We start from the raw sequence: 13,180 nt of genomic DNA on the forward strand, positions 1-13,180 counted from the left end.
ATTATTATTTTGCAGCAGAGTTGAGAGCTGTGATATGTTGGTTCATCATATGACACTCAATGGAAAAACATTGAAAGGATACTTCACACCCCCATACAGGCAATTTTGGCTGATAACAACCTACAAAGGTACATAAAGCTCTGTTGATGTTCCGGGCTGAGACCCTTCGTCAGCTTCTCCCTATATTCTCCCTCTAGATGCTGCCTGGCCTGCTGTGTTCCACCAGCATTCTGTGTGTGTTGTTGTTTGGATTTTCAGCATCTGCAGATTTCCTCATGTTTGCAATATAATCATTTAGATCACTTCGTAGAGACCTGTTTCCACTTCTTTTTCTAATAGTTTTATTAGTTTCTACATAGAAGAATACAGAGTACAAGAAAGTGTATATAGGTCAAAAAAGATTTTAAAAACTACCAATTACATTATTCCTGTTCATAATAACAATCACATTACCCCATATTCATATAAGTTAATCAACAGTTATATTGAACTATACTAATTCCTCCATGTACTAGGTATATGGAGGAATTTAAGGTGGAGGATTATATGGGAGGCAGGGTTTAAGAGATGGCACAACATTGTGGGCCGAATGGCTTGTACTGTGCTGTATCGTTCTTTGTTCTTCTTTGTTCTTTCTTAATTTATTACAAAAAAAATCTAACCCCTACCAAACTCAAAGCTGTTCATTAAGGAGAAAAAGTAAAATACCTTCTCATATAATAAAAATTAATAATAGCCAGCATCTAAGTTTAAACAATGAATTGAAGGTTTTGAAAATAATTCAGAAAAGGTCCCCACAATGTGGCTAGTAAAAAAATTGTCAAAGTCTTGACAAGATTCAGAAATTGAACAACGAATCTTCTCTAAATCTAAACATGACATAACGTTGCATAACATAGAAACAGAAAATAGGTGCAGGAGTAGACCATTCGACCTTTTGAGCCTTTCAGTATGATCATGGCTGATCATCCAACTCAGAACCCTGTACCTACTTTCTCTCCATACCCCCTGATCCCTTTAGCCACAAGGGCCATATCTAACTCCCTCTTAAATATAGCCAATGAACTGGCCTCAACTGTTTCCTGTGGCAGTGAATTCCACAGATTCACCACTCTCTGTGTGAAGAGGTTTCTCTTCATCTCGGTCCTAAAAGGCTTCCCCTTTATCCTTAAACTGTGACCCCCCCGTTCTGGACTTCCCCAACATCGGAAACAATCTTCCTGCATCTAGCCTGTCCAATCTCTTTAGAATTTTATATGTTTCAATAAGATCCCCCCTCAATCTTCTAAATTCCAGCAAGTATAAGCCTAGTCGATCCAGTCTTTCTTCATATGAAAGTCCTGCCAGCCCAGGAAACAACTGGACTGATTCCAGAATCTTTGTACTCAGGAACCCAGGAATCTTCATACTCCCTCTATGGCAAGAATGCCTTTCCTCAGATTAGGGGACCAAAACTGCTCACAATACTCCAGCTGTGGTCTCACCAAGGCCTTGTACAACTGCAGTAGAACCTCCCTACTCCTGTACTCGAACCCTCTTGCTATGAATGCCAACATACCATTTGCCTTTTTCACCGCCTGCTGTACCTGCATGCCCACTTTCAATGACTGGTGTACAATGACACCCAGGTCTTGTTGCACCTTCCCTTTTCCAAATCGGCCACCATTTAGATAATGATCTCTGGCACCTGGCCTGTGGCTAAATACCCTCTGCAATTTCTCACTAGCCTCCCACAAGATTCAAGGGAACACCCTGTCAGGACTTAGGTATTTATCCAACCTAATTTGCCTCAAGATGGCAAACACCTCCTCCTCTGTAATCCATATATGGTCCATGACCTTGATGCTGTTTTGTCTCACTTCTATAGACTCTGTGTGTGTCTTCTGACTAAATACAGGTGGAAAAAAATCCAATTAAGATCTCAGCATTTCTTTTGGTCCCTAACATAGGCAACCATTCTGATCTGCAAGAAGACCAATTCTGTCCCTTGCTATCCTTTTGCTCTTAATATGTCTGTAGAATCCCTTGGGATTCACCTTCACCTTGTCTGCTAGGGCAACTTCATGCCACCTTTTAGCCCTCCTGATTTCCTTCTTAAGTGTTCTCTTGCATTTTTTATACTCTTGCATTTGTTCCTTGCTGCCTATACCTGCTATGCACCTCCTTGTTCTTGTTCTTAACTAGGACTTCAACATCCTTCAAAAAACAATGTTCCCCAAACCTGTTATCCTTGCTTTTTGATCTGACAGGATCTTACTAAGTCTATACTCTCAAAATTTCACTTTTGAAGGCCTCCAACTTACCAAGCACACCCTTGTATTTATTTATTTTCCTCTAAATGCCTGCAAGAAAATGAATCTCACAGTGGTGTATGGTAAAACGTATGCACCATGATAACAAATTTTGACTTTGAGCCTCTCCTTATAGCACATGCCCTCTAATTAGGCAGCATCCCAGTAAAACTCTTCTGCATCTTCTCCAAAGCTCTACAATGAGGTGAAAAGAATTGCATGTATAGGATAACATAATTGGTGGTACATTGATTTGGAGTTCACAAAGTGACTGATCAGATGTGATGACATAATTATGTAAAGTATTTTTACCATACTTTGTGTTCAGTATTTGGAGTGCAATAAATGATTTGCTATGGTTTTCCTTAAACATAAAGCCATTTTTATTTGTGAAAACCTACACTGGTAACCCTAATGCTCCAGGACAATTTCAGAGTTATTGAACACATTGGCCAACACAAATACTTTGAAACTGCCCGAGTTTTGGGAGCAAAATGCCGTTGCTTGGTTTGTACAAGCCGAGACCCAATTAACGCTGCAAAAAAAAACAAATGCTACCTATGTGGTAGCATCACTCAGGAACTCCACGGCAGTGAGAGTGGTGAGTCTACAAGAAATCCTGCCTGGACACAATAAATACCAATTGCTAAAGACTTAGCTTTCACAGAATTTTGGATTATCAGAGTCTGAGTGCACCTAACAGCTGCTCTCCATGCCCAGCCTTGGCGACGCCAAGCCTTCAGAGCAAACGGACCACATAATGACTCTCCTGGGAAATCACCATTTTTTTTTATTTTTAAAGAACTCTTCATGCAGCAAATGCCAGATCGAGTTCAGATAGCCCTCACTAATGTACTTGTGATAGACTATGAGGAGTGTGCTAAAATCGCTGATAGTCTACATTCATCTGCAGTGGTGCATTATTCCTTCTCCTTTCTCTACCTCAATAAGCCCTGTTAGCAAGGTCCCCAATATAAGGACTTTTGATAATGATTTTGCTCTGTCTCAGTGGGCAAAGTTACACGTGGGATTTTGTCCTGGCTAAAGTGCCTAGGCCTCTGCTTGGTGCAGATCTCCTGTGCGCCCTAGGACTGTTAGTCCATCTTAAGAACCGCCGGCTTGCGGATATCAGGGATTTTGGGTTGGTACCCTGCTCCCCCAGTAAGTTCCTCACAACGACTCTGTCACCGGATGTGAGTTTACTCAACTGCTGAGCAATTCCCCAAATCTGGCAATGTACGCCTGTCGAACAGTCCCTGGGCTTTGCCCCTCCATATGGTCCAAAATTTTGATGGTGGCTGCCTGCCACGTACAGGACTTTCTGGCATGTTTAGCCAGTAAGTTAATTTTTTTCAAAAGTTGTTCTAGTTAGGGGCTACCTTCACATGCCTGTGTGCTCAGAGGACATTCCCAAAATGGCTGTAATAACCCCATTTGGCCTCTTTGAGTTTCTGCACATGCTCTTTGGACTAACAAATGCAGCAGATTTTCCAAAAGCTGATGGATTCTGTATTAAAGTACTTAAGTTTTCTTATTGTTTACCTGAATGTAATACTTGTCACCAGTGTATTCGAATTCGAGCACGTATCCCATCTTCGCACACTTGTCAAGCACTTAAGCCAACACGGATTGATTATTAACCCTGCTAAATGTCAGTTTGGATTGTCAACCATTGACTTTCTTGACCATCGCATCTCCACTAAAGGTACAAAACCCCTCCCATCAAACATAGCCACTTATGGATTTCCCACCAGCCAACCTCAGGCTCATGACTGCTGTTCAGTTATCCTAGGCCTCTGGGTCAGTAACTTGGTTGGCTGCCATGCCATCATAGTCAACCCCTAAGTGTATGGCTTCATGAGAGGCAATCGGCCGTGGCATTATTTTTCCCCTTGACGTGTTGTATATCAGTTGTGGACTCGGATATGTAAGCCAGGTGGCGTTACTAAAAAGCTGCAGGAGTTTTTAGGCATGCTGAATCTCTATCACCATTTTATTTTGTGAGATGCTGACTTTATGCTCCCCCTGTATAGTGTGCTTAAAGACAGTACCTCTAATCACAAGGGTTTCGGCCTGAAATGTTGTCACTACCTCTTCCCATAGATGCTGTCTGGCCTACTGAGTTTTGCCAGCATTTTGTGTTTTTATTTACCTCTAATCACATGCCTGACTGGTCAGCAGACAAAACCAGGGCATTTGATGACACTCAATGAGATTTTTCCATTGCAATCCTACTGGTGCACCCACTCCCCAATGCATCCACAGCCATTACTACTGATGCTTCAGACTATGCTGTGGGTGCTGTGCACGAATGGTTGGTCAGAGGAGTGTGGCAGCTGCTCGCCTTCCTCAGCCGGCAGCTCCATCCCCCCAAAAGAAAGTACATCACATTTGACCGTGAGCTTCACAGTCTCTATTTGACTGTCCACCATTTTCATTTTCTTATAGAGGGTCACCATTTTCACAGCATTCGTTGACCACAAACCCCTCATTCACGGGATAAGCAAAATATCAGACCCTTGGTCTGCATGGCAGAACGCCACCTGGCCTACATATCTGAGTCCAAAACTGATATACAACACGTCAAGGGGAAAAATAATGCCACGGCCGATTGCCTCTCATGAAGCCGTACACTTAGGGGTTGACTATGATGGCATGGCAGCCAACCAAGTTACTGACCCAGAGGTCTAGGCTAACTGAACAGCAGTCATAAGCCTGCGGTTGGCTGATATTAAGTTCAAGGAAGCTGGGTTTCTCTCCTGTATGATGTCTCAACTGGTCGCCCTTGCCCCATCGTGCCCACAAACTAGAGTTGGACTGTTTTTGACTCCTTACATGATCTCTCACATTCAGGCTGGAAGGCCTCACAGAAAGTGATTGCACTAAAGTTTGTGTGGCATGGTCTTAGAAAGGACATGCGTGATAGAACTGCAGCCTGTGTGGAGGGCCAGTGGGCAAAAATTAACTGTCATGTTATTACTGATGGTGTGACCACCCAGTCAGCTTCTCAACAGCGTTCCACCCTCCTCAGTAAGTTTGATTCCTTTCCACCTATTCCTAACTCCTGTAATAGTGTACGGTACCCTTGGGTTCCTGTTGACCTACATTCCACCTCATTTGTTTTTGTCCGCCACAACGTACACCAACATCCCCTTAGGCCCCCTTATGATGGCCCTTTCTGCATTTTAGATTAGATTAGATTAGATTCAACTTTATTGTTACTGTGCCAAGTACAATACAAAGCCAATGAAATGCATCTAACCAGAAGTGCAGAAGAATAGTGTTATTTACAAAATAACTGTGAATAAAAAGTGCCACAGCATACAAATATAAAAGTACTAACAGTACAATATGGGTGCAATACTGCTTAGTGCTGTGATGTGAGGTTCAGCAGGGTCACAGCCTCAGGGAAGAAACTCTTCCTGAGCCAGCTGGTGTGGGCGCGGAGGCTCCTGTCGCACCTACCAGATGGGAGGAGAGTAATAAGTCCATGGTTAGGGTGAGATGCATCCTTGATAATGCTTTTCACCCTGCCCAGGCAGCGTTTATGGCAGATATTCTCCATGATGGGCAATTGGGTGCCGATAATCCGCTGGGCAGTTTTCACCAAGTGCTGGAGTGCTTTGCCGTCCAACACGGGGCAATTGCCATACCACACTGAGATGCATTTGGTGAGTATGCTCTCAATGGTACAGCAGTAAAAGTCCGTCAGTATCCTGGGACAGAGGTGAGCTTTCTTGATGCTCCTCAGGAAATAAAGGCGCTGTTGCGCCTTTTTGATCAGTATGGAGGGGTTCAAGGACCAGGTGAGATCCTTGGAAATGTGGACACCAAGGAACCTGAAGCTTAATACACGCTCTACTACAGCTCTGTTAATGTAGATGGGGATGTGAGTGTGGCTCCTAGCATGTCTGATGTCCACAACGATCTCCTTGGTGTTAAGGGCCAGGTTGCTGTCGGCACACCATGAGGCCAGGTACTGGACTTCATCCCTGTAGGCTGTCTCGTTGGCCCTCTGATCAGGCCAACCGCCATGGTGTCATCTGTGAATTTGATTATGAAATTAGAACCATGTACAGGAATGCAGTCATAGGTGAAAAGGGAGCACAGAAGAGGGCTCAGCACATAGCCTTGAGGCACACTAGCATTCAGGGTGAGAATGGAGGAGGAGAGGTTGTCTAATTTAACAGATTGGAGTCTGTTAGTCAGAAAGTCCAAGGTGCAATCAGTCCAATTACTGAGGGAAGAGCTGATACCAAGCTGGCGAAGTTTAGTGAGAGGATTGGAGAGGATCGCAGTATTGAATGCCGAACTAAAGTCAATGAACAGCATTCTGACGTAAGAGTTGGGGCTGTCCAGGTGGGTCAAGGCAGAGTGAAGTGTTGTGGAGATGGTGTCCTCTGTTGACCTGTTGGTGCGATAAGCAAATTGATGGGGGTTCAGGGTAGTGGGCAGACAGGATTTCAGATGTGATAGATGGAGAGGTAAGACTTTTATCATAGATCACACGGATAAATCTTAATGTGTTTTGGTAGATCGTCTTAAACCAGCCCACCAACATTTGGAGGATTCCATTACCATGCCATCACAGCTCTGGAACAAGACAGAGGTCTCTGCTGCTCTTCCATCCATGGAACATAGGACCAGGGCCAGACCTGTCTGATCTCTGGACAGGTTCACAATACTGGTTTTCTGAATACTAGGGGGTGGCTTGTGTATGGTAATATAATTAGTGGAAACATACATAATTCATAACCACTGACATTGAGTTGTGTTTCATTCTAAGAGGCTGGTCTGACGTGATGACATAATTGTGTAAAGTACTTTTACTCTACTTTTTGTTCAGTGTTTGGAGTACAAGAAATAAGTTGTTATGGTTTTTCTTAAACATAAGATGCCTCTGCCATTTTTATTTGTGAAAACCTACACATGCAATGCTCCAGATGCAACCTAACTAGAATTTTACAAAGCTGCAACATAATTTCCTGACTCACCTCAGTGTTTCAGCTTATAAAGGCATGCATAGTGTATTCCTTCTTTACCACCCTATGGACGTGTAAAATGGCACCATAAGACCATCAGAAGTAGGAGCAGAATTAGGCCATTCAGCCCATCGAGTCTGCTCTGCAATTCCATCATGGCTGATCCCAGATCCCACTCAACCCCATACACCTGCCTTCTTCCATATCCTTTGATGATCTGACTAATCAGGAAACTATCAACTTCAGCCTTAAATATACCCACAGACTTGACCTCCACTGCAGTCTGTGGCAGAGCATCCCACAGATTCACTATTCTATGGCTAAAAAGGTTCCTCTTTGCCTCTGTTCTAAAAGGTAGTCCTTGATTTTGAGACTGAGCCTTCTAGTCATCTTTCTCCACATCCACCCTATCTAGTCCTTTCAACATTCTTTAGGTTTCAATGAGATCCCCCTGCATTCTTCTAAATTCCAGTGAGTACAGGCCCAAAGTTGCCAAACGCTCCTCATGTGTTAATCCCTTCATTCCCAGAATCATCCTCATGAACCTCCTCTGGACTCTTTCCAATGACAACCATCCTTTCTGAGATATGGGGCTCAAAATTGTTGAAAATACTCCAAGTGCAGCCTGACTAGTGTCTTATAAACATTATCTCCTTGCATTTATATTCTATTCCCCTTGTAATAAATGATACCATTGCATTTGCCTTCTTTACCATTGACTCAACCTGTAAATTAACCTTTTGGGAGTCTTGCACAAGGACTCTTATGTCCCACTATACCTCTGATGTTTAAACCTTCTCCCCATTTAGTTAATAGTCTGCACTATTGTTCCTTTTACCAAAATGCATTATCATACATTTCCCAACACTTCCATCTGCCACTTTTTTGCCCATTCTTCCAACTTGTCTAAGCCCTGCAACCATATTGTTTCCTCAGAACTACCTACCCTTCCATCTATCTTTGTATCACCCAGTAGCTTTGCCACAAAGCCATCAATTCTATTATTCAAATTGACAAATAATATGTAAAGTAGTGAATAATACCACGAGTCACTGGCAGCCAACCAGAAAGACCCCTTTTAACCCCACTTGCTGCCTCCGGCCTGTTAGCCATTCCCCTATCCATGCCATTATCTTTCCTGTAACACCATAGGATTTCATCTTGTTAGGCAGCCTCATGTGGCAACTTATCAAACACCTTCTGAAAATCGAAGTAAATGACATCCATTGTCTCTCCTTTGTCCACCCAGCTTGTTACTTCTTCAAAGAACCCTTAACAGATTTGTCAGCCAAGATTTCCCTTTACAGAAACCATGCTGACTTCGCATATTTTATCATTAGTCTCCAAGCATCCCGAAACCTCATCCTTAATAATAGTCTCCAATTCTCTCACAGCCACTGAGGTTCAGTTAACTGGCCTATAATTTCATTTCTGTTGCCTTCCTCACTTAAACAGTGGAGAAACAATTACAAACTTCCAGTCATCCAGGACCATGCTGGAATTAAGTGATTCTTGAAAGATCATGACGAATACATCTGTTATCTCTTCAGCAATCTCTCTCTCAGGTCTCTGTGACCTAGTCCATCTGGTCCAGGTGACTTGTCCACCTTAAGAACTTTCAGTTTGCCTAGCACTTTTTCCTTTGTAATAGCAATGGCACTCACTCCTGCTCCCTGACATTCATGGATTTCTGGCACACTTCTAGTGCCTTCCACAGTGAACACAGATGCAAAGTACCCATTAAATTCATCTGCCATTTCTTTGTCCCCCATTACTACCTCACCAGCATTATTTTCCAATGGTCCAATATCAACTCTCACCTCCCTTTTACTCTTCACATAACTGAAAAAAACTTATGGTATCTTGCTTTATATTATTGCTAGTTTAATCTATTCCCTTCTTATAACTTTTTCCTTTGTCTTTTGTTGGATTTTAAAAGTTCCCCAATCATCCAACTTACCGCTCACTTTTGTTACCTTATATACACTTTCCTTGGCTTTTATAGAAACATAGAAACATAGAAAATAGGTGCAGGAGTAGGCCCTTCGGCCTTTTGAGCCTGCACTGCCATTCAGTATGATCATGGCTGATCATCCAACTCAGAACCCTGTACCTGCTTTCTCTCCATACCCCTGATCCCTTTAGCCACAAGGGCCATATCTAACTTCCTCGTAAATATAGCCAGTGAACCGGCCTCAACTGTTTCCTGTGGCAGTGAATTCCACAGATTCACCAGTCTCTGTGTGAAGAAGTTTTTCTTCATCTCGGTCCTAAAAGGCTTCCCCTTTATCCTTAAACTGTGACCCCTCGTTCTGGACTTCCCCAACATCGGAAACAATCTTCCTGCATCTAGCTTGTCCAACCCCTTTAGAATTTGATACGCTTCAATAAAATCCCCCCTCAATCTTCTAAATTCCAGTGAGTATAAGCCTAGTCGATCCAGTCTTTCTTCATATGAAAGTCCTGCCATCCCAGGAATCAATCTGGTGAACCTTCTCTGTACTCCCTCCATGGCAAGAATGTCTTTCCTCAGATTAGGGGACCAAAACTCCACACAATATTCTAGGTGCGGTCTCACCAAGGCCTTGTACAACTGCAGTTGAACCTCTCTGCTCCTGTACTCAAATCCTTTTGCTATGAATGCCAACATACCATTTGCCTTTTTCACCGCCTGCTGTTCCTGCATGCCCAGCTTCAATGACTGGTGTACAGTGACACCCAGGTCTCGTTGCATCTCCCCTTTTCCTAATCAGCCACCGTTCAGATAATAATCTGTTTTCCTGTTCTTGCCACCAAAGTGGATAACCTCACATTTATCCACATTAAATTTCATCTGCCATGAATTTGTCCACTCACCTAACCTATCCAAGTCACCCTGCATCCTCTTAGCATCCTCCTCACAGCTGACACCGCCACCTAGCTTCGTGTCATCAGCAAACTTGGAGATGCTGCATTTAATTCCCTTGTCTAAATCATTAATATATATTGTAAACAACTGGGGTTCCAGCACTGAGCATTGCGGTACCCCACTAGTCACTGCCTGCCATTCTGAAAAGGTCCCGTTTACTCCCATTCTTAGCTTCCTGTCTGCCAACCAATTCTGTATCCACATCAATACCATACCCCCAATATCGTGTGCTTTAAGTTTGCACACTAATCTCCTGTGTGGGACCTTGTCAAAAGCCTTTTGAAAATCTAAATATACCACATCCACTGGCTCTCCCCTATCCACTCTACTAGTTACATCTTCAAAAAATTCTATAAGATTCGTCAGACATGATTTTCCTTTCACAAATCCATGCTGACTTTGTCCGATGATTTCACCTCTTTCCAAATGTGCTGTTATTACATCTTTGATAACGGACTCTAGCATTTTCCCCACCACCGATGTCAGACTAACCGGTCTATAATTCCCTGGTTTCTCTCTCCCTCCTTTTTTAAAAAGTGGGGTTACATTAGCCACCCTCCAATCCTCAGGAACTAATCCAGAATCTAAGCAGTTTTGAAAAATTATCACTAATACATCCACTATTTCTTGGACTACTTCCTTAAGCACTCTGGGATGCAGACCATCTGGCCCTGGGGATTTATCTGCCTTTAATCCCTCCAATTTACCTAACACCACTTCCCTACTAACATGTATTTCCCTCAGTTCCTCCATCTCACTAGACCCTCTGTCCCTTACTATTTACGGAAGATTATTTATGTCCTCCTTAGTGAAGACAGAACCAAAGTAGTTATTCAATTGGTCTGCCATGTCTTTGGTCCTTATGATCAATTCACCTGTTTCTGACTGTAAAGGACCTACATTTGTCTTGACCTATCTTTTTCTTTTCATGTATCTATAAAAGTTTTTACAGTCAGTTTTTATGTTCCCTGCCAGCTTTCTCTCATAACCTTTTTTCCCTTTCCTAATTAAGCCCTCTGTCCTCCTCTGCTGGTCTCTGAATTTCTCCCAGTCCTCAGGTGTGCCACTTTTTTTTGCTAATTTATATGTTTCTTCTTTGGACTTGATACTATCCCTAACGCAGTCCTTAACTTCCTTTGTCAATCACAGTTGCCTACCCCTGCCATTTGAGAACTTCTTCTGTGGGACATATCTATCCTGTGCCTTTGTGAACTATTCCCAAAAGCTTCAGCCATCTCTGCTCTGCTGATATCCTGGCCAGTATCCTCCTCCAATCCACCTGGGCAAGCTCTTTTCTCGTGCCTCTGTAACTCCCTTTGTTCCATTGCAATACTGATACATGTGACTGATACTTCTCCCTCTCGAATTGCAGTCTGAATTCTATCATAATATGATCACAGCCTGCTCAGGGTTTCTTTACATTAAGCTCCTTAATGAGATCTGGGTTATCACACAACACCTTATCTAAGATAGCCTTTTCCTGAGTAGGCTCAAGCACAAGCTGCTCATAGGCATTCAACAAATTCCCTCTCTTGCGATCTGACACCACAATTATGACATTACCCTTATTACATGCCTTTTCCAGCTCCCTTTGCAATCTCAACCCCACATCTTGGCTACTATTTGGAGGCCTATATATGATTCCCATAATGTTTTTTTCACCCTTGCGATTTCTTAACTCCACCCACAAAGATTCAACATTCTTTGACCCTATGTCACTGTCATGAAATCCCATGTCCATGAAAAAAGCATTCCAGTTCACGGTTCGGTCCATGCTCCTTATTCCAGGTTTTCTGGGTTTCCCCAGTTTCTGTTGATGCACCTGATTCTTATTTGGGCTGTCCTGATAAATAGCTTCAGGATTCAGCCTCTGGCAACTGGATTGTTCCTGTCCAAACCTTCTGTCTGTATCCCTTCCCTTCACCTTCCTCCTGGATCCTCACCTCGTCTCATCTCGCCTCTGCCTGAAGCCTCGCCTCGCTCAGTGTTCTTCATTCCAGTTCTTCCTTGATCATGGCTCTATGTTCCTGTCTCTCCCTCAACCAAGTCAAGGCTTCGGGGTCATGTCCAGTCCTAGTCACATCCAAGATCCTTGTCCTGTCCAAGCCATGGCTTTTGTTCTTGCCTTGTCATGTACCTCGCCAAGACCAGGAGTTCCTTGCCCAGCCCAGTGCTGGGGTTCCCTTGCCCCGTCCATGAGTCTCTCGTCCAGTCCTTAACCTCATCATTTCCTTAACTGGTTCTGGAGTCCAAGCCCGAGTCAAGACCCAGGTTCTGGGTCCTTGTCCAGTCTCTGGCTCGGAGTCCAAGTCCAGGCTCCTAGTTCCCAGCTCCATGTCCTGGTTCTGCTATCCTTGTCACGTCCTAGCCCAGGCCCGGGTACCTTGTTTCGTCTGGGGCCTGTGTCATGTCCTGTGTCCTTTCTTCCCCACTTTCTTTGCTTCCTTCTCACGCCTAGTCCTGTTCCTGGTAGTTCAGTGTCTCTGTCTTGCTTTTGGGTCCACTTCCAACGCCCACCTTATGACAGTCACTTCTTTCTAAAGACGTAATTCCATCTCTTACCAACAAAGCCACACCACTGCCTTCCTGTCTGTCCTTTCAATAAAAAGTATATCCTTTGATGCTAAGCTCCCAACTATGGCTTTCTTTCAGCCAAGACTCAGTGATGCCCACAATGTCATACCGATCAACTTCTAATTGCAAAATGAGTTTTTTCACCTTATTCTGAATGCTACACATATTTAAATACAACACCTTTTTCTTTACCCTTTTCTTTACCCTTTTGAATTTTGCCTCTGTGATACAACTTAACTCTTTGCTGTGTCTGCATTTGTACCCACTCATTGGCTTGTCCTTCCTTACATTTATGTTACATCCATCTTCTACTTGTAAACCTGCTGGCTAATCCTCAGCTCCATCATACTGGTTCCCATTCCCCTGCCATATTAGTTTAAACCACTCCCAACAGCTCTAGTAAATCTGCCTGCAAGAATATTGGC

This window comes from Hypanus sabinus, chromosome 13 (genome assembly GCF_030144855.1).
Source record: "Hypanus sabinus isolate sHypSab1 chromosome 13, sHypSab1.hap1, whole genome shotgun sequence".
Lineage (NCBI taxonomy): Eukaryota > Metazoa > Chordata > Chondrichthyes > Myliobatiformes > Dasyatidae > Hypanus > Hypanus sabinus.